This window comes from Oncorhynchus mykiss, chromosome 17 (genome assembly GCF_013265735.2).
Source record: "Oncorhynchus mykiss isolate Arlee chromosome 17, USDA_OmykA_1.1, whole genome shotgun sequence".
Lineage (NCBI taxonomy): Eukaryota > Metazoa > Chordata > Actinopteri > Salmoniformes > Salmonidae > Oncorhynchus > Oncorhynchus mykiss.
This window is the reverse complement of record NC_048581.1, coordinates 80,133,669-80,156,150: the sequence shown is the minus strand read 5'-3', so window position 1 is coordinate 80,156,150 and position 22,482 is coordinate 80,133,669. Positions and strand designations below refer to the sequence as shown.

The 22,482-nt window shown below is 43.2% G+C and overlaps 1 protein-coding gene and 1 long non-coding RNA gene across 7 annotated transcripts in view; both read left to right on the top strand.

The window, feature by feature from the left end:
• Positions 1-22,482, top strand: part of LOC110494673 (semaphorin-3F) — a 108,661-nt gene that overhangs the window by 50,957 nt on the left and 35,222 nt on the right. The window lies entirely within an intron of this gene.
• LOC118940496 lies at positions 15,876-21,939 on the top strand. 2 transcript variants are annotated; one of them, XR_005037087.1, is made up of 4 exons: positions 15,876-18,253; positions 18,512-18,629; positions 18,823-18,885; positions 19,154-21,939. It is a non-coding gene; the product is annotated as an uncharacterized LOC118940496 (long non-coding RNA). The 2 variants fall into 2 exon arrangements; XR_005037086.1 differs by having other exon boundaries at positions 15,876-18,629.

Below are 22,482 nucleotides of genomic sequence, written 5' to 3'. Positions count from 1 at the left end.
AAAAACAGGTTTTAATCATTTTTTGTACATTTCTTTAAAAAATGTAACTGAATTATCACATTTATATAAGTATTCAGACCCTTTACTCAGTACTTTGTTGAAGCTCCTTTAGCAGCAATTACAGCCTCGAGTCTCCTTGGGTATTACACTACAAACTTGTCACCCCTGTCTACTAGTCCCTGCCGCTGAAAAACATCCCCACAGTATGATGCTGCTACCACCATGCTTCACCGTAGGGATAGTGCCAGGTTTCCTCCAGACGTGACGCTTGGCATTCAGGCAAAAGAGTTCAATCTTGGTGTCATCAGACTAGAGAATCTTGTTTCTCATGGTCTGAGAGTCCTTTAGGTGGCTTTTGCCAAACTCAATGTGGGCTGTCATGTGCCCTTTGCTGAGGATTGGCTTCCGTCTGGCCACTCTACCAAAAAGGCTGCAGAGATTGTTGTCCTTCTGGAAGGTTCTCCCTTCTCCACAGAGGAACTCTGGAGCTTTGTCAGAGTGACCATTGGGTTCTTGGTCACCTCCCTGACTGAGGCCCTTCTCCCCTGTTTGCTCAGTTTGGCCGGGCGGCCAGCTCTGGGAAGAGTCTTGGCGGTTCCAAACTTCTTCCATTTAAGAATGATGGAAGCCACTGTGTTCTTGGAACCTTCAATGCTGCAGAATATTTTTTGTACCCTTCCCCAGGCCTATGTCTCAACATAATCCTGTCTCTGAGCTCTACGGACAATTCCTTTGACCTCATGGCTTGGTTTTTTCTCTGACATGCTTTGTTATTATGGGGTATTGTGTATAGATTGATGAAGAAAAAAACAATTTCATACATTTTAGAATAAGGCTGTAACGTACAAAATATGTAAAAAGTAAAGGGGTTTGAATACGTTCCGAATGCACTGTATATACTAGGCGGTGTCAGAGGAAGGCCCAAAAAATTGTCAAAGACTCCAGTCACCCAAGTCATAGACTGTTCTCTCTGCTACCGCACAGCAAGCGGTAAAGGAGCGCCAAGTCTAGATCCAAAAGGCTCCTTAACAGCTTCTACCCCCAATCCATAAGACTGCTGAACAGTTAATCAAATGGCCATTTAATCAAATTACTATTTACATTGACACCTGTGCATCGATAATAAACAGCGAGTAGCAGCAGTGTAAAAACAAAGGGGTGGGGGGGGCCTTTGTTTTTACACTGCTGCTACTCGCTATGGATACCTACATATAAAAATGACCTCGACTAACCTGTACCGCTGCACATTGACTCGGTACCGGTACTCCCTGTATTTAGCCTCGTTATTGTTATTTTATTGAGTTACTTTTTATTTATTTTTTTACTTTAGTTCATTTAGTAAATATTTTCTCAACTCTATTTTTTAACTGCGTTGTTAGTTAAGGGCTTGTAAGTAAGCGTTTTACGGTAAGGTCTACATCTGTTGTATTCGGCACGTGACAAATACAATGATTTGATTTGATTGGAAATACTTTATTTGTTAAATTGTCTTAAGTCGCTTTGATAAAAACCTGTGCTAAGTGTCATAGCTATATCATTATATTATTACCGAATGACTTCAATCTACTCTTCAGTGTAGATGATAGCTTTCCCATCCCATCATAGAAGGAGGCTGTTGTCTTTAGAACCATCATCATACCATAACTGTGATTTCACCATGCTTCTACCAGTAGTTTAGTTACAGTGGAGATATGCTGTAACCTGCTAATGGCAAAGGAAATAAATGTTTCTCAGCTACCAGATTGCACTTCAATTTGCCCAGATCGAGGCGAGCATGCACGGCGAGGAGAAGGATATGCTGATAGAGAAAGGTATGCCGTTCAACGGCATATGGGTGTCAGTCAGTCGGTCCAGCGTACTGTAGGTGTCACAAAAGGATTACTAATCTGATTCGGAGGTGAAAGCGCTAAGTAAGCAGATAGCCAGTAGCCCCACCCTGCTCAATCTTGTGCTCAGTCCTAAAGTATACTTCCTGTGTCATGTCCTACAGTATAATTCCTGTTTCATGTCCTACAGTATACTTGCTGTGTCATGTCCTTCAGTATACTTCATGTGTCATGTCCTACAGTATACTTGCTGTGTCATGTCCTACAGTATAATTCCTGTTTCATGTCCTACAGTATACTTGCTGTGTCATGTCCTTCAGTATACTTCATGTGTCATGTCCTACAGTATACTTGCTGTGTCATGTCCTACAGTATACTTGCTGTGTCATGTCCTACAGTATACTTCCTGTGTCATGTCCTACAGTATACTTGCTGTGTCATGTCCTACAGTATACTTCCTGTGTCATGTCATACAGTATACTTCCTGTGTCATAACATACAGTATACTTCCTGTATCATGTCATACGGTATACCTGCTGAGTTATGTCCTAGAGTATAATTCCTGTGTCATGCCCTACAGTATACTTGCTGTGTCATGTCCTACAGTATAATTCCTGTGTCATGTCATACAGTATACTTCCTGTGTCATAACATACAGTATACTTCCTGTATCATGTCATACGGTATACCTGCTGAGTTATGTCCTAGAGTATAATTCCTGTGTCATGCCCTACAGTATACTTGTTGTGTCATGTCCTACAGTATAATTCCTGTGTCATGTCATACAGTATACTTCCTGTGTCATAACATACAGTATACTTCCTGTATCATGTCATACGGTATACCTGCTGAGTTATGTCCTAGAGTATAATTCCTGTGTCATGCCCTACAGTATACTTGCTGTGTCATGTCCTACAGTATAATTCCTGTGTCATGTCCTACAGTATACGTCCTGTGTCATGTCCTACAATAAACCTGCTGAGTCATGTCCTACAGTATACTTCCTGTGTCATGTCCTACAGTATATGTCCTGTGCCATGTCCTACAGTATATGTCCTGTGTCATGTCCGACAGTATACTTCCTGTGTCATGTCCTACAGTATACTTCCTGTGTCATGTCCTACAGTATTCCTGCTGTGTCATGTCCTACAGTATTCCTGCTGTGTCATGTCCTACAGTATACTTCCTGTGTCATGTCCTACAGTATACTTCCTGTGTCATGTCCTACAGTATACGTCCTGTGTCATGTCCTACAGTATTCCTGCTGTCATGTCCTACAGTATAATTCATGTGTCATGTCCTACAGTATAATTCCTGTGTCATGTCATAGAGTATACCTGCTGTGTCATGTCCTACAGTATACCTGCTGTGTCATGTCCGACAGTATACCTGCTGTGTTCTGTAATCCAGGACAGATACAAAGGAAGAGGACAGGCAGGCAGGAGAGAAGCAGACACATCTCTACTCAGTGTGTCCCTCCCTCCTAATCTCCTGATCTCCAGTCATATGTTATGCGGGGGCATGCTTTACTGTATATTTGGTGCTCCTGATGTTTCTCATTCACCCTATTTGAAACTACAGACACCAGCCGTTTTTAACAGCAGTGATTTTAGCCACAAGGAATGTGCAGCGCAGAAGACATTTTTTCAGTTTTTTTTGTTTTATGTTAAACAGCCAGAAAACGTTTAAATTATCCCATAATACTCTTTACTTACAATGGGAATTTTCTCCGAGACAGAAAATGCTGAAATGGGTGATATGTATTTTTAAGATGATTGTTGGATCCAGTGATCGTTCTAAAACACAATTACATGAAATGTCCATCTTGCAAAACAAACCACAAGCACTATTTAATGTAACATAAGACTGTAATTATTCCAGTATAAAAGTGATTTATTTCATGTCATGTTTTGATATAATTTTAACGGCGGAGAGCATGTACCTCAGCTGTATATTTAGATAACTCTCCTCGGCCTGATTAGTCTTAAGCAGACCATGCAGATATTAAGTGTCATGCTATTTCTATATTTTTTGTAGGTTTCTCAATGTTTGCTACATGTACTGTCGTTTATTTTATTCCTCGTTGCCAGCTGGAGATGTTGTAGATTTTTTTTATCTCTGTCTGTGGTTTAAAGGAGAATTTAGCTTTTTTACAATCAAATCTCTATTTTATAGAAGGGTCCAGACACTTTTTTTGCGATTTCACTTGTTTTTGAGAAATTTGACCCAATGAGTCACTTACTCATCCTCTTTGTGCAGAATGGGGGATCAGAAGAAAAAAAAACATGAACAACTGCTTCAAAAAACACCCACATATGTAGCTTTAGAAACAGAAAGGTCTCAGCATAGCGATGCACGTCTTTAGATGTTGCTTTTGCAACTCAAGCTGTTTTGGAAGTTTTGGATGGATGTCTGCCTGTCACACAGAGGCATCATGCCCATGGGAGGCACAGGGGCACATGCCCCCTCAAATTTGTCCCCTCCAAACAAATGTTTTTGTTGTTGTTTCTCTGTAATACTACTAGCCACCTGGCAATTGTATGAAGTTGGCTTTAGCTAGCCCAGATACATTCCCAATTCCCCAACCTCATAACTAGCTACAAAGAAGCCATTTCAGGCATTTCGCAAGGTTGGTTGACTTTAGAAAAGCAAGTAATTACTAAATGTACTGAATAAGACTCACATTCCTTTCAACCTTTTACCCAGATTTTTGCACTGATGTAGAGAAGCATATTTAGTTTCTTTAATAAAAAAAACACCAGTCAGTAGGATACAGACAGCTCAAAAGGTGTGCTTTGATATGCAGAAAAATAAGCATATTTTACATAGAATTAAGCTTTTAATAACCTCTCTAGGCTAGATGGGATGCTACCGTCCCACCTGACCAACATCCAGTGAAAGTGCCAAATTCAAACTACAGAATGGTAAATATTTAACATTCTTGAAAATACACATGCAATATGTCAAATTAAAGCGTAACTTCTTGTTAATCCAGCCACCGTGTCAGATTTCAAAAAGGCTTTACGGCGAAAGCAAACCATGCGATTATCTGAGGATAGCACCCCATCAAACAAGCACATGACAATCACATTTCAAACCACCAGGCGCAACACAAAACTCAGAAATAAAATATAATTCATGCCTTACCTTTGAAGATCTTCTTCTGTTGGCACTCCAAAATGTCCCATAAACATCACAAATGGTCCTTTTGTTCGATAATGTTCTTCTAATATCCATAAAAACTAAGTTTAGCTGGCAGTCAATAATCCACTCAGTTTCCCTCCATCGAAATGCATACAAAATGAATCCCAAACGTTACTAATAAACTTTTCCAAACAAGTCAAACAACATTTATAATCATTCCTTAGGTATCCTAATACACAAATAAACGATCAAATTTAAGACGGAGAATCGTTATTGTCTTTACCGGAGATAAACAACAAAGAACGCGCTTTCCTCCACGCGCTCGGAATCACTAAAGCCAAAATGGAAGCCACCTAGAAAAACTACAATTTCCAGGTCATTTTTCTAAAAACCAGCCTGAAACTCTTTCTAAATACTTTTGACATCTAGTGGAAGCCCTATGAACTGCAATTTGTGAGCATGTGGTCTTATAATTAAAGTTCAAGCTATTGAAAACTGTGGTAAAGCACGGGGGGGGGGGGGGGGGGGTTGTCCTTGGAGTTTCGCCTGCCATATCAGTTCTGTTATACTCACAGACATCATTTTAACAGTTTTAGAAACTTTAGTGTTTTCTATCTAAATCTACCAATTATATGCATATCCTAGCTTCTGGGCCTGAGAAACAGGCAGTTTTCTTTGGACACTTTTACATCCGGATGTGAAAATACTGCCCCCAATCCCAAAGAAGTTAATGGTGGCTCTAGATTGCAGGAAAAAGCTTTTTGCTCCAACTTCCGTACAGGGGGCCGAGTCCCCCCACTGGACCACCCCAAGCCATCCTCACATACTTTGTGCCTCATCAGATTTTGGGGGTAAATGACGCCCCTCTAATATTCCTGTGTATGTCTGTCTCTCTCTCTCTCTGTCTGTGTCTGTCTCTCTGTCTGTGTCTGTCTGTGTGTATATGTTTCTCTCCTATGACCTTGGACCTGCTAGGGACTTGTGCAATGCCTAACTTACCCCTGCCAAGCGCTAGAAACAGAGCAGGCAGACAGTGACGCGACACCACCACGGTCCCATTCAAATGACCAAGAGTGCTAATCTCAGCGAGGATGTGATGAATGCCACATGTCAGCTGGTGACGGCGTGTCCTCTGAACCCAGCGTCTCCAGTATCCCCTCGGCCCGCTGCACCTGCCAGCAGCACTACGGGGCAGAACGGGAGTGATGTCTGGGCCCGGTGAGGAACCGCTAGCTGGCGACTCGCCAGCTGATGACCAGAGCTGACAACAGGGCTGCTCAGACTAGTCGGCCCGGGTTTTTATGAAGATGGATGACTTTTCACTGCTCTCACACTGTTGAATGTGGTGTGTGTATGTCTGTGTGTGGGGGCACTACTGTAGCTGCTCTGTATCTGTTCTGGGTGGGCTGAACAGACACTGCTGAGAGAAAGGGATGTTCCTGTCTGTCTGGGTTAGAGAGGGTTAGTGAGGGTTAGAGAGAGTGAGGGTTAGAGAGGGTTAGTGAGGGTTAGAGACGGTTAGTGAGGGTTTGTGGGGATTAGCGAGGGTTAGAGGGTGTTAGAGAGGATTAGCGAGGGTTAGAGTGGGTTAGTGAGGGTTGGTTGGGGTGAGAGAGGGTTAGTGGGGGTTAGTGGGGTTAGAGAGGGTTAGAGGGGGTTAGAGAGGATTATAGAGGGGGTTAGAGGGGGTTATTGAGGGTTTAAATATCACTACCACCTGTGTCCTAGTTACAGAGGCACAGAGAGCAACGTGGCAGAGTGTGTGCGTGGGTGTGTGTGTGTGTGTGCGCGCGCATATGGGAAGAGCGTTCACATTAACAGAAGGAGAAAGGGAAGACATCTTGCACTATATACAGTATCTGTGTGTGGCTATCTCACACCTGCTACACTATGATAGTACCATTGAAGAGTTTCCTAAGGGGAAAAGCCAGCGCTCGGCACATTAACAACTGAGTAGTCCTCTGCCAGATGATCCATGTCACTTTTACAGTTACACATCTCCTGTGTCTCTGTCTGCACTTGAGAGCTACTCACTCACTCACTCACTCATTCACTTCTTCCATCTGGGTAAACATAATATTATACACTTCTATTTCCACATGGACAGATGTTCACTAAAGCTGTTGTGGGGAGGGCTTTTTTATTGAGAAGAGACTTTCTCCTCTTGATTCAATGAAGCATACCATTAGCGGCAGGAGAAAGGGGGGGCTCTGGAAAAGTAGTAGAAGTTACAGAAGACGGGGGTCGTTTGTCTGCACCCATCGGAGTGGAAAATGAACAGGACCTATTTCGTGGTGTCCTCTGGGACATTTGGGGTCCAGGTGCTGGATCAACTTTCCCAAGCTGCACGCACAGAGGCCCACCTTGAGAGACAGAGAGAGAAAGACCTCCTGTCAGTTTCCCAGCTACGGTGTAACGATTCTCGTCCTCGTCTGATGAGGAATATGAAGGATCGGACCAAGGTGCAGCGTGGTAAGTATTCATAATACCTTTTAAAAAATACGAATACTTGGAGAAAAAAAAAAAGAAACGACAAACGAACACTTCTGCAAGGTGCAATACACAAAACAGAAAACAACTACCCGCAAAACCCATGTGGGCAAGAGTTAGTATGGTTCTCAATCAGAGAATCAGTCCCTGATGGAGAACCATACCCGGCCAAAAAAGAAACACAAAAACATAGAAAAAAGAACATAGAATGCCCACCCTAGTCACACCCTGGCCTAACCAAAATAGAGAATATAAAGCCTCTTTATGGTCAGGGCGTGACAGTACCACCCCCACCCCCCCACAGGTGTGGACTCCGGCCGCAAAACCTGACTCTAAAGGGGAGGGTCCGGGTGGGCCTTCTTTACGGCGGCGGCTCGGGTACGGGACGTGGACCCTGCTCCACCTCAGTCTTGGCCCACTTAGGTGGCGCCTCTGGAGTGGGGACCCTCGCAGCAGGCCCGGACTGAAGAGGGCGCCACTGGACTGAGGGGCGCCTCTGGACTGAGGGGCTGCGATTCTGGTGGCTCCGGAGTGAAGGGCGACTCTGGCAGCTTCTGAGTGACGGGCGGCACTGGCGCCTCTGGACAGGAGGGCGGCTCTGGCAGCTCCGGACAGGAGGGCGGCTCTGGCAGCTCCGGACAGGAGGGCGGCTCTGGCAGCTCCGGACAGGAGGGCGGCTCTGGCAGCTCCGGACAGGAGGGCGGCTCTGGCAGCTCCGGACAGGAGGGCGGCTCTGGCAGCTCCGGACAGGAGGGCGGCTCTGGCAGCTCCGGACAGGAGGGCGGCTCTGGCAGCTCCGGACAGGAGGGCGGCTCTGGCAGCTCCGGACAGGAGGGCGGCTCTGGCAGCTCCGGACAGGAGGGCGGCTCTGGCAGCTCCGGACAGGAGGGCGGCTCTGGCAGCTCCGGACTGGAGGGCGACTCTGGCAGCTCCGGACTGGAGGGCGACTCTGGCAGCTCCGGACTGGAGGGCGACTCTGGCAGCTCCGGACTGGAGGGCGACTCTGGCAGCTCCGGACTGGAGGGTGACTCTGGCAGCTCCGGACTGGAGATCGACTCTGGCAGCTCTGGACAGGAGGGCGGCTCTGGCAGCTCCGGACTGGAGGGAGACTTGGTTCTGGGAGCAGGCATAGGACTCACCAGGCTGGGGAGACATACAGGCGGCCTCTTCCTTTGCCGAGGCACCGGATATACAGGGCTGTGGAGGCGCACTGGCGGTCTCGACCGCATAGCTGCCCCCCCGTTCTGGCTGGATGCCAGCTTCCACCCGGCAAATGTGTGACGCTGGCACAGAGCACACCGGCCTCTGAATACTCGGCCGAGACACAGTGCGCATCACCCCATGCTGGGGTGCGTACCGGGGAAAAAACAACAAAACGACAAACGAACAGTTCTGCAAGGTGCAATACACAAAACAGAAAACAACTACCCACAAAACCCATGTGGGCAAGAGCTACCTAAGTATGGTTCTCAATCAGAGAATCAGTCCCTGATTGAGAACCATACCCGGCCAAAAACAAAGAAATACAAAATCATAGAAAAAAAATAACATAGAATGCCCACCCTAGTCACACCCTGGCCTAAACAAAATAGAGAATTAAAAGCCTCTATATGGCCAGGGCGTGACATATGGTTTAACACTGAGATCCTCTCAACCTTTTAATGGACCCATTATCATACCAGACCAGTTGAAACTAATGGGAGGAGGACAGGAACAAAGCTCTACTCTGTGTCCCAAACCTCCCATCCATCTGCCCTCACACCCCTGATCTCACACATAAATGCACGCACACACACACACACACCAATCCATGGCAGCAATCCGCCATTAATGACAGATTAGTAATTTGCGACAGGTTTTATTTCCAGATTGTTTCAAAAAATGTTTCCCGTGTATCTCAGTTGGTAGAGCATGGCACTTGCAATGCCAGGGTTGAGGGTTCCCATGCGGGACCAGCACAACAATGTACTCACTCACTACTACAGTAAGTTGCTCTGGATAAGAGAGTCTGGTAAATTACTAAAATGTAAAACATTACGATGAGTTCACATGGAATTCAAATCTACATGTAACTGGACTGTGGTATGACCAGAATTGTTTTGTTTTTTTTAAGAACTTTACATTTTTATGAACTTGTCCCTCTGGGTTGGTAGGTTGATCCACCCGAGCTGTTTTCGACCGGTGGCCCTAGAAATCTAGAACACTAGAACCCTAGGACACTAGAACACCACTAGGACACTAGGACACTAGAACACCACTAGAACTCTAGAACACCACTAGAACTCTAGGACACTAGAACACTAGGACACTAGAACACCACTAGGACACTAGAACACCACTAGAACTCTAGGACACTAGAACACTAGAACACCACTAGAACTCTAGGACACTAGAACACTAGAACACCACTAGAACTCTAGAACACCACTAGAACTCTAGGACACTAGAACACCACTAGGACACTAGGACACTAGAACACCACTAGAACTCTAGGACACTAGGACACTAGAACACCACTAGAACTCTAGGACACTAGAACACTAGAACACCACTAGAACTCTAGGACACTAGAACACTAGAACACCACTAGAACTCTAGAACACCACTAGAACTCTAGGACACTAGAACTCTAGAACACCACTAGAACTCTAGGACACTAGAACTCTAGAACACCACTAGAACTCTAGAACACCACTAGAACTCTAGAACACTAGGACACTAGAACACCACTAGAACACCACTAGAACTCTAGGACACTAGAACTCTAGAACACCACTAGGACACTAGGACACTAGAACACCACTAGAACTCTAGGACACTAGGAAACTAGAACACCACTAGAACTCTAGAACACTAGAACACTAGAACCGGAGTCACGTTACATGTCTTCCATTACCAGGGCCAGATCAGAGATAATGGGTAGTCTGTTCCCATGTTTCTGCCTACTCTTGTCTCGTCCCGCTCCCACACACACACTACATGTTCATGTAGATACAGTTGAAGTCAGAAGTTTACATACACTTAGGTTGGAGTCATTAAAACTCGTTTTTCAACCACTCCACAAATTTCTTGTTAACAACCTATAGTTTTGGCAAGTCGGTTAGGGCATCTACTTTGTGCATGACACAAGTCATTTTTCCAACAATTGTTTACAGACAGATTATTTCACTTATAATTCACTGTATCACATTTCCAGTGGGTCAGAAGTTTACATACACTAAGTTGACCTTGCCTTAATGTAACGATTGTCGTCTTCTTCGGACGAGGAATAGGAAAGATCGGACCAAAATGCAGCGTGGTACGTGTCCATCTTAAATGTATTACAACTGAACACTGAACACAAAATAACAAAAGTGAAACAACGAAAATCGAAACAGTCCTGCAAGGTGACACAACACAAAACAGGAAACAACTACCCACAAACACAGGTGGGAACAGGCTACCTAAGTATGGTTCTCAATCAGAGACAACGGTAGACAGCTGCCTCTGATTGGGAACCATACCAGGCCAAACACATAGAAATACAACACACAGAACAAAACTTAGAATGAAAACATAGAATGCCCACCCCAACTCACGCCCTGACCAAACCAAAATAGAGACATAAAAAAGTAACTAAGGTCAGGACGTGACTCTTAAACAGCTTGGAAAATTCCAGAAAATGATGTCATGGCTTTAGAAGCTTCTGATAGGCTAATTGACATAATTTGAGTCAATTGGAGGTGTACCTGTGGATGTATTTCAAGGCCTACCTTCAAACTCAGTGCATCTTTGCTTGACATCATGGGAAAATCAAAAGAATTCAGCCAAGACCTTAGAAAAGAAATTGTAGACCTCCAGAAGTCTGGTTCATCCTTGGGAGAAATTCCCAAATGCTTGAAGGTACCACGTTCATCTGTACAAACAATAGTACGCAAGTATAAACACCATGGGACCACGCAGCCGTCATACTCCTCAGGAAGGAGACGTGTTCTGTCTCCTAGAGATGAATGTACTTTGGTGCGAAAAGTGCAAATCAATCCCAGAACAGTAAAGAACCTTGTGAAAATGCTGGAGGAAACAGGTACAACAATATCTATATCCACAGTAAAACGAGTCCTATATCGACATAACCTGAAAGGCCGCTCAGCAAGGAAGAAGCCACTGTTTCAAAACCGCCATAAAAAAGCCAGACTACGGTTTGCAACTGCACATGGGGACAAAGATCGTACTTTTTGGAGAAATGTCCTCTGGTCTGATGAAACAACAATAGAACTGTTTGGCCATAATGAACATCAATATGTTTGGAGGAAAAAGGGGGAGGCTTACAAGCCGAAGACCACCATCCCAACCGTGAAGCACGGGGGTGGCAGCATCATGTTGTGGGGGTGCTTTGCTGAAGGAGGGACTGGTGCACTTCACAAAATAGATGGCTTCATGAAGCAGGAAAATGATGTGGATATATTGAAGCAACGTCTCAAGACATCAATCAGGAAGTTAAAGCTTGGTCGCAAATGGGTCTTCTAAATGGACAATGACCCCAAGCATACTTTCAAAGTTGTGGCAAAATGGCTTAATGACAACAAAGTCAAGGTATTGGAGTGGCCATGAAAAAGCGCTGACCTCAATCCTATAGAAAAGTTGTGGGCAGAACTGAAAAAGCGTGTTCGAGCAAGGAGGCCTACCAACCTGACTCAGTTGCACCAGCTCTGTCAGGAGGAATGTGTCAAAATACACATTCTTAAAATAAAGTGGTGATCCTAACTGACCTAAAACGGGGAATTTTTACTAGGATTAAATGTCAGGAATTGTGAAAAACTGAGTTTAAATGTATTTGGCTAAGGTGTATGGAAATATCCGACTTCAACTGTATCTGTGCGTTCTTTGAGACTAGATATTTTTACTTGTTTTAAAAATCTTGGCAAATGAAATTTTCCTGATTTGTTAGCAGATAATTTCTTGTTTTTGAGAGCCTTTCTTTTCACTTCTTTATTGAGGACTCAGTATATCCAGAGGCTGCATATGGGCAGAACAAAGAATGTAGAAACAACAAAGACCAAATGTAAGACCTATGGCAAAATAACAAATGTATCAGTGCTTAAAACCATTCTGATAATAAACAACAAACACCCTGCCTATTCATTAAAGGTTATCGGATCGGTTCTCGGATCGGCTGATACACGCAGTTCTGTTATCGGGACCAGCAATTGAAAAAATTGTATCGTGCAACCCTAGTCAGTAATGATCTTTTTCCAGTCGGCCATAGCCTTTTACGTGAAGAAGTCATATCCAGGTTGTGGATGGCGTCCGAGAGGAGTGTCGCAATGCACTTGGGATATGTCAAATCAAATCAAATCAAATCAAATTTATTTCTATAGCCCTTCGTACATCAGCTGATATCTCAAAGTACTGTACAGAAACCCAGCCTAAAATCCCAAACAGCAAGCAATGCAGGTGTAGAAGCACGGTGGCTAGGAAAAACTCCCTAGAAAGGCCAAAACCTAGGAAGAAACCTAGAGAGGAACCAGGCTATGTGGGGTGGCCAGTCCTCTTCTGGCTGTGCCGGGTGGAGATTATAACAGAACATGGCCAAGATGTTCAAATGTTCATAAATGACCAGCATGGTCGAATAATAATAAGGCAGAACAGTTGAAACTGGAGCAGCAGCACGGCCAGGTGAACTGGGGACAGCAAGGAGTCATCATGTCAGGTAGTCCTGGGGCATGGTCCTAGGGCTCAGGTCCTCCGAGAGAGAGAAAGAAAGAGAGAATTAGAGAGAGCATATGTGGGATGGCCAGTCCTCTTCTGGCTGTGCCGGGTGGAGATTATAACAGAACATGGCCAAGATGTTCAAATGTTCATAAATGACCAGCATGGTCGAATAATAATAAGGCAGAACAGTTGAAACTGGAGCAGCAGCACGGCCAGGTGAACTGGGGACAGCAAGGAGTCATCATGTCAGGTAGTCCTGGGGCATGGTCCTAGGGCTCAGGTCCTCCGAGAGAGAGAAAGAAAGAGAGAAGGAGAGAATTAGAGAACGCACACTTAGATTCACACAGGACACCGAATAGGACAGGAGAAGTACTCCAGATATAACAAACTGACCCTAGCCCCCCGACACATAAACTACTGCAGCATAAATACGGGAGGCTGAGACAGGATGGGTCAGGAGACACTGTGGCCCCATCCGAGGACACCCCCGGACAGGGCCAAACAGGAAGGATATAACCCCACCCACTTTGCCAAAGCACAGCCCCCACGCCACTAGAGGGATATCTTTAACCACCAACTTACCATCCTGAGACAAGGCTGAGTATAGCCCACAAAGACCTCCGCCACGGCACAACCCAAGGGGGGGGGCGCCAACCCAGACAGGATGACCACATCAGTGAATCAACCCTCTCAGGTGACGCACCCCCTCCTAGGGACGGCATGAGAGAGCCCCAGTAAGCCAGTGACTCAGCCCCTGTAATAGGGTTAGAGGCAGAGAATCCCAGTGGAAAGAGGGGAACCGGCCAGGCAGAGACAGCAAGGGTGGTTCGTTGCTCCAGAGCCTTTCCGTTCACCTTCCCACTCCTGGGCCAGACTACACTCAATCATATGACCCACTGAAGAGATGAGTCTTCAGTAGAGACTTAAAGGTTGAGACCGAGTTTGCGTCTCTGATATGGGTAGGCAGACCGTTCCATAAAAATTGAGCTCTATAGGAGAAAGCCCTGCCTCCAGCTGTTTGCTTAGAAATTCTAGGGACAATTAGGAGGCCTGCGTCTTGTGACCGTAGCGTACATGTAGGTATGTACGGCAGGACCAAATCAGAGAGATAGGTAGGAGCAAGCCCATATGTGAGGTGAAAGGCGTAATAACACGCCATGAGATAAGTCACGCTGGCATAGATGTTCTCTTTTGGGAAGGTCTCCACAGGCATGGTTCCAATGGCCAGTATGCAGTTGGTTTCGCAGACAATCACGACAGGGCTGAAGAGTGGTCTCGCCTGAAGAAAGGTGTTGGGGACTTCTGCAGACTGACACAAACACAAAGAGAAAAACAAATATGACCACAAAAACAAAGTGGAAGTGGGTGGAGTGTGGAAGGGGTGGAGGAGGAGGAGGGTGTGGGAGTGGGGCTGAAATCACAGGTCCCAGAGGAGGTGCCTGGTCTACACAGGTCTGATTCTTCACCCTGTATAAGACATACATTTATTCAATGGTAATTATAAAGAACAAATAGCACCACACTGTAACAAGAACGTAACAGGAAACATCAAAACAAATACATCTTCAGATACATGTATTGTTATGATGGCCAGGAAATGCTTCTTTGATAACAGGAAACACTGCCTGCATGGTTAGATTAAATGTCTCCCAACTGTGAAAATCTAACATTATCTCATTTTCACCATGAGTAAGTCTCTAAATGGTTCTGAAGAAGTGCACTGGCCCGGGAAAGAGATCACATAAATCCTCTTGAAACTAGGGGGCACTATTTTATTTTGGAAAAATAACGTTCCCAAAGTAAACCGCCTATTTCTCAGGACCATATGCTAGAATATGCATATAATTGACAGCTTAGGATAGAAAACACACTAATGTTTCCAAAACTGTCAAAATATTGTCTGTGAGTATAACAGAACTGATATTGCAGGCGAAAGCCTACGAAAAATCCAATCAGGAAGTGACTCATGTTTTGAAACTGATGTGTTCCTATTCACCCCTATTGGCCACTGAAAGGGATATCAACCAGATTCCTTTTTCTACGTATTCCCTAAGGTGTCTATAGCATTGTGACGTAGTTTCAAGCCTTTATGTTGAAGAATGAGTGTAAACGACTACATTGCGTAAGTGGCCAGCTGAGGGCTCTGAGTGATTCTTGCGTAAAAGACAGAGGTAGTAATTTTTCCTCTCGCTCCTACTGAAAAGCCCATTGTCCCGGTTGATATATTATCTAATAAATATTTGAAAAACACCTTGAGGATTGATAAAAAACTGTTGCCATGTTTCTGTCGATATTATGGATATAATTTGTAATTTTTTTCGGTGTTGTCGTGACCGCTATTTCCGGTGGATATCTGAACATAACGTGACAAACAAACGGAGGTATTTTGGGTATAAAAAAAATATTTATGGAACAAAAGGAACATTTGCTGTCTAACTAACTAAACATCCGAAGATCATCAAAGGTAAATGGTTAATTTGATTGCTTTTCTGATTTTCATGACCAAGCTTTGTGCTGCTAGCTGGACATAATGCTATGCTAGGCTATCGATAAATTTACACAAACGCTTGTATTGCTTTGGCTGTAAAGCATAATTTCAAAATCTGAGATGACAGGGTGATTAATAAAAGGCTAAGCTGTGTTTCACTATATTTCACTTGTGATTTCATGAAAATTAATATTTTCTAGGAATATTTTTTGACCATTGCTGTATGCTAATTAGTGTAGTTGATGACAATGGGATGGGATGGGATGGGTAGTTCCAAGATTAAGAAGCTGGACACCATGTCTGTGCTTATATTAGCAGCTGAAATACACATTTAACCACATGGTAAATAGTTAAATAATTAGCAACTAATACATAGACGTGTCAGGTTGATATAGGTTATGAGACATTAGCATACTGTCTTCCCTTTCCAATTAATGCAGGAATGATTTACCAAGCTAGCTAATGTTAGCTAACAAAATTAGACTACCAGTATATCATTAACGTTGACGTTAATTACTTTAAACCAAAAGATAGTGCAAGCAAATTAAACTAACTAAATTGTCGCCCTTTTTGAAACTCTTAGTTATGTTAATCTTAGTTAGCCTAGCTAAGATTGTCGACAATGACTGACACCGTCAATTATTTAGCTTCGCCGTTCGGCACCCTTTCTATTTATTTTCTATTGTCAGTAGAAAGGGCGCCAAAGACGGCGAAGCTAAATAATCGACGGTGTCAGTCATTAGGGCACATTTACACCTTATTATCACTAATCTGGCAATGAAACACTATCAATCTAACCAAAGTTAAACTGTTAAACTGCTAACAGTCAACGTTACCTAGTTAAAATAGCATGCTAACTTGGTTTGCCAACTTTCCAATTCAAATGAACGTTAGCTAACTGAAGGTAGACGGGTATAAACAAATGAACATTACCTTTTAATACTGCGGTTGATATATGATCCATGCCCGGATATGTGTCATCCATTCCATCTTCGTTCATGGTGTTGTTAAATGACTTTTTATTTATAGGCCTCCCTTATGTCGCTAGATAATGTAATGAACGTATGTCAGTTAAGCAATATCACACGAAAGGGAGTGCTGAATATCAGCACAGCTGTGATTCGGTCGTAGGTACAAGGCCGCAGGCCGAGTGCCGAAGATAATAATATTCAGTATAACAGCACGACCTCGAGTGTGATATTGCTTTTATACAACAGTTCTACAAGCACCATTTATTAGTTAACAGTAATAAGCGACAACCAATTATGATTTGTTTGTCTGGGACACATAGTTCCACAACTGGACTGGGACACATAGTTCCACAACTGGACTGGAACACATAGTTCCACAACTGGACTGGGACACATAGTTCCACAACTGGACTAGGACACATATTTCCACAACTGGACTGCGACACATAGTTCCACAACTGGACTGGGACACATAGTTCCACAACTGGACTGGGACACATATTTCCACAACTGGACTGGGACACATAGTTCCACAACTGGACTGGGACACATAGTTCCACAACTGGACTGGGACACATATTTCCACAACTGGACTGGGACACATAGTTCCACAACTGGACTGGGACACATATTTCCACAACTGGACTGGGACACATAGTTCCACAACTGGACTGGGACACATAGTTCCACAACTGGACTGGAACACATAGTTCCACAACTGGACTGGGAAACATAGTTCCACAACTGTACTGGGAAACATAGTTCCACAACTGGACTGAAACACATAGTTCCACAACTGGACTGGGACACATAGTTCCACAACTGGACTGGGAAACATAGTTCCACAACTGGACTGGAACACATAGTTCCACAACTGGACTGGGACACATAGTTCCACAACTGGACTGAGACAGGACTGGGACACATAGTTCCACAACTGGACTGGGACACATAGTTCCACAACTGGACTGAGACAGGACTGGAACACATAGTTCCACAACTGGACTGGAACTTGACTGTTGTCAAGCGCCACATAAACATTTTCCTACACACTAGCTTGCTACTTTGTGTAGGTCTACACGTTACCGTCCTCTCCTGATGACCATTCATAATTTAACTAAAATGTTATTTGAGGAAATATGTTAATCTTTGTGGTGCGACGTTTGTTACAATCTAAGATAGATAACGATCGTTAATGTAATTAATTAAAGGTTATTAGAACACCTGCAAAGCGGAGTGATACATGTATAGTTAAAAGTCCCAGTGCTGTTATACTCTACTCCAATCAAATTACTTGGTCGTAAAAAAAAGACTTGTGAACATCATTTTTAGTTCTTTTCACCCTTTTCATAGTAAGAAGTGGGAATGTTTTACTTGCGTTTCCTTTTAGTAACGTTCAAGTGCGTTATCTGCTGTGTTTTTATGACGTTTTCATTGAAACTGTTATTGAGCCATATCAATAGATTTCACAGTCGCAGCCCTGATTTCTGGTTGCTCTGTGGTATTTGCGGATGCACTGAGGAATATAGAGTATACAATTCCTTCTATCATCATGTAAAGAGAAGATACACCTTCAACACCTACCTGAAGGCACCAGACCAGGTGAACAGCCATCGGAGGAAAGCCAAGTACCCCCGGAACAAGTAAGTAGCTAGCTAGGATTTGTTTTTGTTTACTGCTGAATTTTAAAAAAAATAATGTTTTAGTGAATGGACAGGACCAAAGTCATACTGTCCATTTAAGCTATTCGATAATTTTAGCGATAATGACTCTTATGGCTAAAGCTGTGTTAATGTGAAAATAATCAATGTCCCATAGGAACAAAACACTTAAATAGAACTATTGGTGAAACTAAATACAATTACAAATAATAATCTGTTTCTTTGACATGTGCTACACAGGACAACATTCAACCCGATCAGCTTCTAGCTAACTCCAGCATCACTGATCAGCAACTCCATACACCTGACTCAGACGAAGGGAAAAGGGGCATTGACCAACATGGAGCTGTCACAGTAAGTAAGTAAGTTACTCGGTTGGTGGCAATCTACTGAAATTGACCATATTTTTTTAAGTACTTGGCTATACTAATAGCATTCATAGTCAGTCTTCACAACCACTTCTCCTGTCACAAACATTATACTTGTCATGAACTAGTAATGTCCAGCCTGCACATGTCAGGATACTACATTCAATGTCAACTTTTTTTTAGGATCTGACTACACATGCCACTGTTTTTGTGATAAATGCCAGAGCCAAGCATCGTCTCTCACAGGTAAGATGCTTTTCCTGAACAGAGCACAGCATTTGGTTAGTTACATTATGCAGAGCATTTTGTAGTGGTTCAGTGATGGTTGAGTTCATTCTTGGTGCTAGGTTGTCCACCTTACTATTGTTGATCCCATATGTCCTTATGTTAATGAATATGTCATATACAAAATCTGTATGTCATAAGTATCCATGAAGGTGTGGTCCAACCGTCATGATTGATGACATCACCAACTCTCTCTCTCTCTCTCTCTCTCTCTCTCTCTCATTTTCAGAACGGCTTGAATGACATTGTTGCTGGGGTACAGCAGTATCAATCATCACTATTGGACAACCTCAGGAAGCAGATGGAGGCAGTGGTAAAGAAGCATTCAGGAAGCAGATGGAGGCAGTGCTAAAGAAGCATTCAGGAAGCAGATGGAGGGAGTGCTAAAGAAGCATTCAGGAAGCAGATGGAGGGAGTGCTAAAGAAGCATTCAGGAAGCAGATGGAGGGAGTGCTAAAGAAGCATTCAGGAAGCACATCAGGTCAACTTGAAGAAGATGCAATGGATATATTTGACAATTTCATTGAGCCTTTTGCTGGCGTTGCAACAACATTTAGACAGGACAGTGTAATTAAGAAGCTGTTTAGCTGTTTGGACGCAGAGGAAATTCCAGTTGCTGGAACCATATGCAGGATGAAATGTGGAGGATCAAAAGACATTTTCATCAAAGACAAATTATTTCATTATATACCATTAGTCAAAAGTCTAGAACAGTTCTTATCACACCCAAGGATTTTGTCTGGTTGAAAAGGGACCCCAGATGTGCAGAGAATGTTTTTTTCATGACATTGTTGATGGTGCTCTTCTAAAATCACATCCCTTATTTTCAGAGAAACCAAATGCATTGCAGATTGTTCTGTACACGGATGAAATAGAGATCTGTAATCCACTAGGATCCTTTGCATCAAAAAACAAGTTGTTAATGGTGTACTACACCCTAGGAAATATAAATCCAAAATACAGGTCTAAACTGGCTGCTATCAGGCTACTTGCCGTGGCTAGATTACCAGACCTCCGTCAATCTGGTGTAGATGTAAAATTGAATAGAATCAAGGAAGACATGGATACATTGTAGAGTGGGGTTAAAATGCAAACTATTAACAGACAGAAAATGATATATGGTGCCATGGTCTCTCTCTGTGGAGACACCCTGGCACAACATGAACTAGCAGGGTTCAAAGAGGGTGTGGGCTTTGCCTACAGTAAGTGCAGACACTGTGAGTGTTCTTTTGAGGACATGCAGTCACTCTTCAATGAGGATGCATATACTAAAAGGACATTGGAGAAGCATGTCAGACAGTGTGATGAAATAGAAAACGCTAAGACGGACTTGCTATGCAACAGCCTGAGAACAACATATGGGATCAATAGAAGGAGCAAGTTAGTTGAATTCCCAGCCTTTGATATTATAGAACAACTCCGCAAGACATTATGCATGTAATTCTGGAGGGCATTGGAAATCAAATGTGTTTTGAATCATCTTGTTGTGTCAGGACATATTGATCTGGACTGCTATTCTTGGTTTCCTTTATTCCCCTCTAGATGTTAGAGATTGGCCATCCCCCAATTTCTGTTAGTACATTAACGTCAAGTGATGGTAAACTTAAACAGTCATCTGGGCAAATGCTTGTCCTGCTAGGGATATTGCCATGTGTTTTGGAGAGTTTGGAAGTCAATGCATATAGTATATGATACATTTGCCATCACAGATAAAGTCATTGGGGCCAATGGTTAGACATTTGTGTATGCGTTTTGAGTCTAAACATTGTTTCTTTAAACAATGGGCTTCCGAGCTAAATTTAAAACATATTTGCAGGTCTTTAATTAATCATAACCAAATATATGAAAGTTGCTAAACTGTTGACAGTTCAATGCACCCAATTTTTTTTAATGAAATGTATCAGAGGTTAAAGATCTACTATATTTACGTGGAAAATTCAGGGACTTCCTAGGTTTCAATAAAGTAAACCATGCTGTATCAGTCAAATGGCTTGTGATACATTTTAATAAATACATAACTCAGAAGTCCATGATCTTTGCCAAAGTACTGAATGATACAGTAGTATGCCAGAATTTGGACTGGTCAAAACATATTTCTTGTTGATTCTAGGCTTTATTGTTTGGAATATCAACCATTTCAAACTATACGTTTTGCAGAGAAAGTGGGTAGTAGTCTGTTCCCATGTTTATGCCTCCTCTGTCTCGTCCCGCCCCCCCACACACACACTACATGTTCATGTTTTTAAATGTATGTAAATTGTAAAGTATTTTGCCTGTAATGTATTTTCCGTTATGTGTCGGACCCCAGTAAGAGTAAGTGTCACCACGTTGGCGTCAGCTAATGGGGATCCTAATAAATCAAACCCCATACAGGCTTTGGGGTTTTATGATGGCTTATGCTGATATTGTGCAGATATTAGATATTAAATATTATATATTCACGTTGAGACACTTCTTGTAAACCCAGGTTGCATTTCCTGTCTAAGTGTGCGTTCCCTTAGTTACCACATTACAGCAAGAACAGATATTGTCCATTCCCTGTGTTAGTCTCGCATCACCCACAGTCTGACGGGCACCTCTTAATGTTACTGTTACACAGAATGAAAATGTCTATGGAAATACTCTTCGTGCGTCACTTTTGGGATGTGTGTAATTACATTTATATACCATAACTCATAGCAATTCAAAAAGAAAAAACCATAAAAAACAGCCAGCGAGGGTTCGTATGTCATACAGAGCAACTGAATGTAAACAGAAGATTGGAGTAGCAGGCATCGCTCCACCACAGCTAATGTAAATGTTAGTGGGTAGTGGGGGTGTCGGAGGATTACATTTGGAGCCTAGTTTTATGAGTGGTTGAAGTTATTGTAAGCGGCACAAGGTTTGTTTTTGTGTGTGTGCTTGGATAATGTTGGCATGACTTTGTGGAGGAAATATGATTTCCCCCCAAAAGGACTGTTACTGTAAGGTTCCTGTGCCAGTTCTAGGATCTTGTTGCCTTGAACTGACTCTCAATAAAAGGCTAATCACTTTTGAATATACAGAATAAAGGAAACAATTGTCTTAATAGGGCGTTTGGCCACCACGAGCCAGAACACCACAGTGAACTCTTACTGGAACTCTTCCACGAGAAATTCTTCAGTTCTTCCACGAGAAATTCCATAATTTGGTGTTTTATTGAGGGTGGTGGAAAACGCTGTCTCAGAATCTCCCATAGGTGTTCAATTGGGTTGAGATCTGGTGACAGCTGGCCATGGCATATGGTTTACATCGTTTTCATGCTCATCAAACCACTCAGTGACCACTTGTTCCTTGTGGATGGAGGCATTGTCATCCTATGGGAGCAGGGGCATTGCCATGGTAGCTAAAATAATGTCCCCAAGATTTGCCTGCTCAGCATTTTATTCATACCCTAAGCATAATTGCTTAATTAACTAAGGAAGGATACCTGTGTGGAAGCACCTGGTTTCAATATATTTTGTATCCCTCATTTACTAAAGTGTTTCCATTATTTTGGCAGTAACCTGTATGTGAATTACATGTTTCTCAATATACACT